The sequence below is a fragment of the Vombatus ursinus genome, unplaced genomic scaffold (assembly GCF_900497805.2).
Source record: "Vombatus ursinus unplaced genomic scaffold, bare-nosed wombat genome assembly UNPS02014789.1, whole genome shotgun sequence".
Lineage (NCBI taxonomy): Eukaryota > Metazoa > Chordata > Mammalia > Diprotodontia > Vombatidae > Vombatus > Vombatus ursinus.
In genome coordinates, this window is record NW_020954567.1 from 9,866,601 (window position 1) to 9,872,600 (window position 6,000).

The 6,000-nt window shown below is 38.8% G+C and overlaps 1 protein-coding gene across 1 annotated transcript in view; it reads left to right on the forward strand.

Moving 5' to 3' along the window:
* MROH9 (maestro heat like repeat family member 9) overlaps positions 1–6,000 on the forward strand; it is a 224,997-nt gene that overhangs the window by 101,368 nt on the left and 117,629 nt on the right. The window lies entirely within an intron of this gene.

The following is a 6,000-nucleotide window of genomic DNA, read 5'->3' on the forward strand; positions in this document are numbered from 1 at the left end:
AGTAACTGTATGTGAGGGTTGAAGAGGAGGGAAAGGTCAAAGGGATTTTGATTCTAGGTGATTGGGGTGATAGTGGTGCTAGCAATAGAAATCAGGAAATCAGAAGTATAGTGAGGAAAATGGATACATTGAGTCTGACTGACAGGATGCCCAAGGGGAGTTGTCCACTGGACAGCTGAAGATTTGGAATTGGAGTTACTGGGCTGGGTCATGTGAATAACATGATGGAAGACTAGCCCTGAAGAATTTGGTGCAAGAGGTAAAGAAATTGAAGCTACTTCCACAGGTTAAGAATCAAGAACTCTAAGCAATGTCATGAACTAACATCAGAAATGGCTAATCCCCAATTCCTAACCCACTCCCATGCTCTGTCAAAGCCACACAAAGGAACCCATAGGCTTGAATGTTCAAGAGATAAATGAGAATCATGAGATCAGAATTTGTGTCATACACAGTAAAAATAATTAGCAGGTTAGAAAAACTTGAAACTACAGTGGCAAGTCTCATCATAGAAAGAAAAGAGAGGGGGCAGGTAGGTGGCACAGTGGACAGAGCACTGGCCCTGAATTCAGGAGGACCTGAGTTCAAATCTGACCTCAGACCAAACACTTGACACTTACTAGCTGTGTGACCCTGGGCAAGTCACTTAACCCCAATTGCCTAAAAAAAAAAAGAAAGAAAGAAAGAAAAGAGAGAACAACTGATTGGTAATTAAAATATACAGAAGTACGAGAACATCTGAAAGACGACCACCAAAAATCAATGACTTTAAGAGAAAATGTAATCTCTATAGAAACAAAACATCTTGACGTAGAAAACATGATATATAGAGACAACTTAAGAATTTTAGGTCTCCCAGAAGAACACAAATAAAAAAAGTCAACATTATAGTGTGACAAATAACAGAACGAAATTGCCCAGAACTTCTGAATACAGAAATAAAGTGTGCTAATTGAAAGAACTCAAAGAACATCTTTAGAAAAAATATCCTATGCTTCAGACTCCAAGATACAGAGTAAAGTTTGACAATTCCAATGACAGACAGCAAATTCTTCAAGTGACCAGAAGAAAGACCTTCAAATAAAAAGGAAAAGAAATCTGAATAGCACAAGAGGATTCTGCACCCACCAGAAACTGCAGAAGGCAATAAATGTGTTCTGAAGAGCAAAGGAGTTCAAGATGGAACCCATGATGATATATCCTGCAAACCTAAGCCTAGTCATCAATTAAAAAGATAAGCATTCAATAAAAGAGAGGCATTTGAAGCAGTCCTATTTAAAAAAAAAGTTATGAGCAGATTATATACTTTGCAAATATATCAGACAATAGAAAAACAAGAAATGTAAACAAAGGCAGAGACCAAGGAAGAAACAAGTAATGGTGTAACCTCTGGGGAGAAAGAGAAAAAACTAGAATTAGAAAATATCTAGAAAGGGACTGGAGGTACTGAAATAAATTAGGACTGGGAATTTAAATTTAAGAGCTATCTGCATGGAAGTGATAATTGAAGCCATCAGAGTGGATGAGATCACCAACAGAAAAACAGAAACTGGAGAGGGCAGAACTTTGGGAGACACAAACTTAGGGGGCAGAAGGATGACATACAAGAGACCAAGGAGGTCTCTGCATAAGAGACCAAGAAAGAAATTTCCAAAACGTAGGAGATCTAGATGAGAGCAGAAGCCAACAGGTGCCTGGAATTCAAGAGTTGAGGACTGAGGCATTTTCTCTGGGATAGACTACTGAATTATGTGTGAATTGTAGGGGAAGTACTAATTATAACTTGGATTATGATTTATTTGTCAACTAATCATTTGTTATTAAATACTATCAATTATCATTTCTTTAGCAGCATTTTTGCAATATCAACAATGTACTGTAACCCTAAGTAGCAAATTAGAAATAGACCAGAGGGCTTTCTTTTCATTTAAATTGGTTCCATAACATATGCAAATTGAGTAAGGAAGGAAGTGCAGTCAAGGGAAAGAAGGAAGGGCTAATGTGGTAACAAGGTCAATAACTTAGTGTGGTCAAACCTTGCAGCTGACTTCTTTTTCAAGAGATGGGACTGAGTCCAGAGATGTGATGCCCAAAACTCTCTTTTAGGAGAAGTGGAGGGATGAGTTGAAGAGGAAAACTGAATTCTTTCTCTGCTCTGCAGCAAACCACTTATGTGACCTTGGACACATTATTTAACCTCTGTAGACTTCAGTTTCTCCTCTATAAAATAAAGGAGTTGAACCACATTATCTCTATAGTTCTTACTAGGTATAAGAGTTGATGGTCCTATGACCCCCTCCTTTGGGGAATTCTTAAGGAAAAAAAAACAACAACAACAACAGACGAATTCTTCCCTGGCTAACATTTCTCAAAGTCCTTAGAGTACAAGTTATCTCCTTTTCTAAAGGAAGAACCAAGCCTAGGGAGGTTAACTATGCCCAAGGTCACCTAGGCAGGAAGTGGTAGAATTAGGAATTGAACCAGCTGTGTGCTAGAGTCAGCTTTCTTGAGATCCATTGCTAAATTTTCAGAGAGCGTTTACACCTTGGAAAAAAACTTTAGCAAACACTAAAAATTAGAGCTTGACCTGCCATTTTGTTGATTGTCTAGACTTAAGAAAGTGAGAGAGAAAATACTAAGAATGTAGATTAAACTTAAAAGTGCATCCTTCCCCCCCCCCCCAGGGAGCCAGTTGTTATACATTTATCAGCACACCCTTGAACTGAACTCAGGTCCACTGGTTCCATGTGCCACAATCTTTCCATTAGCTCTCTTTTCTTCTGAGAACCAATTTTCTTCTATCTTTTTCTTCTCCGTCCCTCCTCCCACCTCTGTTTTGTGAGATTTAGAAAGGACTGTGGTTGAAGAGAAGTGTCTTCCAGAATCTTGCTGAGGGGATATTGAGGAAACTTTTTTTTTGTTTTTTTTTTTTTAATCTTTCTCTCAATCCTCCTGCTATTTGCAAGAGGGAGATAGATAGATAGATTGATTGATAGATGATAGATAGATATACATATAGATACATATTTATCCATTTATATAACCACACATATGCACACACATATGTAAAAGAATGAGTAGCTTTAGAGACAGACATCGTGAGCATGAGTTGAGGGAGATGGGAATAAGGGAGTGGGCAATGGAGAACGAGACCAAAGTTTGAACGATAGCAGCTGAGGGACCAGAATCACTGGGTTAGGCAAGGTATGATGGGATGGGAGTTTGCTAATCATTGAGAAATGAATTCAGGTTAGTTATCAAATTCAAGGAGCTACCTTCTCTTCCTGACCTCAGAAAATTTATTCTCTCCCAACGTTAGGATGCCGTAACTACAGCTTTCGCTTGAGCTTTGACTCTTCAAGGTGCAGCCTAATCCACACTTTAGGGTTTAAAGTCTGAGTAAAACAAGTAATACCCAAAACACTGCTCCTCCCTACCACCAGCTTTCCACCATCTGGAGACCTGAAGGTCGTCTGGTTTATCTGTCTCATCTCCTTGCCTCTACACTGGCTGTTGTTCTCTATGCCTGGAATGTTCTGCCCCTTCACTGTCACCTCTTAGTTTCCTGTCTTCCTTCATGATTTAGCTTAAATCCCACCTATTGGAGGAGGTCTTTCCCACAACCCCCAGCTTCTATTGTCTCCTTCTTTTACTTTACCTTCCATGTTTTCTGCAGATGTCTTCTATTTACCAAGACGTTTATATATTATCTTCTCCACTAGAATGTATGTTTCTTAAGGACAGGAACTATTTTCCTTTCTCCAAGTCCCTAGCACTTAAAACATAGAAAGTGCTTAATAAATGCTTGTTGATTGATTGATTCACCCACACAAGGGGGGGGGGTGAGGCATGGATACTTCCAAGGTTATCAGGAGTGATTGGTCAGTGAGGTGGCCTAGTGTCTTTCTATAAGAATTGTTTTGTAGAACTGATGGAATAGGTGCCTTTTTCTTTGTCCTCCAACCTGAGCTGGCCTCCAACTAGAATAATAATCAACTAAGAATTTGATCCTAATTTCAAAAGAGCTTGTTGAGAAGTGCCGGGATATAGCTGACCTCAAGCAGACCTAACTGAGGTCAACAAGAGCTGGGTTCAATAGCTATGTGACCCTGGGCAAGTCACTTAATCTCAATTGCCTAAGGAAAAAAAAAGAAAGAAAAAGCTGGGTTCAAGTTCTGCCTCCACACACTTACAATTGACCCTGGGTGAGTCACTTGACCTTTTAATGCTCTCAGGTAATTCTCTTATGCAGAACAGTTGCTGGTTTGCATTGGAAGAGAAAGCTTCCCCATCAGATTTCTACGATGATAAAATATTAGGTCTGGATCCTACCCCCAATAAATAAACAACCAACTAACCAAATAAATGAACAATTGAATGAATGAGTAAATAAATAAGCAAATAGACAGACTGACACAGACGGACAGACATATTGTTTATATAGCCTGAAGAGCTTGTTGAGAATACTAGTGACATGGCTGAGGAAATGTATTTCAATACAGATGACTCTCTGAGTGGTCTGAATGAGAAACAGTCCACATCCAAGACAGAAGAACCATTTCAGTTGAAGTTCACCGTATTTTTATGCAGTGATTTACAAATATGGATCTTGCTGTGATCCTTGGCAAGGAAGATAACTACTGCCCTCCCACAAAGCATCTATTTCTTTTGCCTTTGGTGTCTTATTCTTTGATGATATTTTTGTTTGTATGGAATGTATGCATTTCATACTGTGGAAAATATAGCATTTTCCAGCATTAAGAAAAAAAGCATTAGAAAAAACAGCATCTGCTCTTATGTCCTGGCCAGAGAGGCATCGTTCCATGTGAGAGGTCTTCATATGCTCTACACTCTGTTTAAATTATTATTCCATTGTAGGAGGACTTTTTAAAACATTCTCAAAATGACAACACCAATAGTAATATCTGACTCTTATTTAGAGCTATAAGATTTAGACAAGGCTTCACTTACATGAGGAAACTGTATGGTTGGAAGTGTCTGGTATCAAAGCTAGGAGTCATTCTTGCCTCTGACACACAAAGATTGTGTGACCCTGGGAAAGTCAGAAACTTTCAGTCCTTCAAGCAACTCCAAGACAATAGTTTTCTCAGTTGGTGGTTTCCTGTACCAATAAAGCCATAAGTTTAGTGTGTATTGCTTTAATTAGGTTATCTCATTTTATCCTCATAAAAGCACTGCAACCTGTAAATTCTACAAGTATTCTTGTCCTCATTTTACCAATGAGGAAACTAAGGTTCAGAAAGATGAAATGACCAAGGTCACATAGCTATTAAGTGACAGAGCTGGGGTTTGAATCTAGGGCTTCTGACTCTAAATCCATTCATTCATTCAATAGACATTTATTAAGTGCCTACTATGTGCCAGGCACTGTGCTATGATCTAGGGATACAAAAAGAGACAAAAGATAGTGCCTGACCTCAAGGAGCTTACGATCTAATGGATAGATCCATCACTCTGTCTCATGGTTGAATTTATTTCTCTGTTTTTACTTTTTTTAAAGTCAAATTTCAAATTATCATCACCATGATCACAGCTGATATTATATCACTTTGTAACTGTGCAGTCATAAAATGCCTTCCCATGCATTATCTTATTTGGTCTTTATGTAATGAGAGTGTTCTGGCCCTATACTCTCATGGCTATGGGTACATCTTCTCCTCATGATTCTAGGGGACCCTGATTTGTGGATTTCTTGTTTCTCCACCATCATCTTGAACCCCTTATGACTGTGTTGCCCCCATTTTAGGCATCCAGTGACTAACACCCAAATTCTGTATAAACCACTTAATATCAGGTAGTTTTTACAAAAGTATATTTACTTCAAAGATATAGCAAGAAGATGCATGCAACTTTTTTTTATATATAGCATGTTAATTATGATTCCCCTATACCACCTCAGTTTGGAGCCTGAGTCTCTCTCTCTCTCTCTCTCTCTCTCTCTTTCTCTCTCTCTCTCTCTCCCTCTCTCCCCCTCCCACC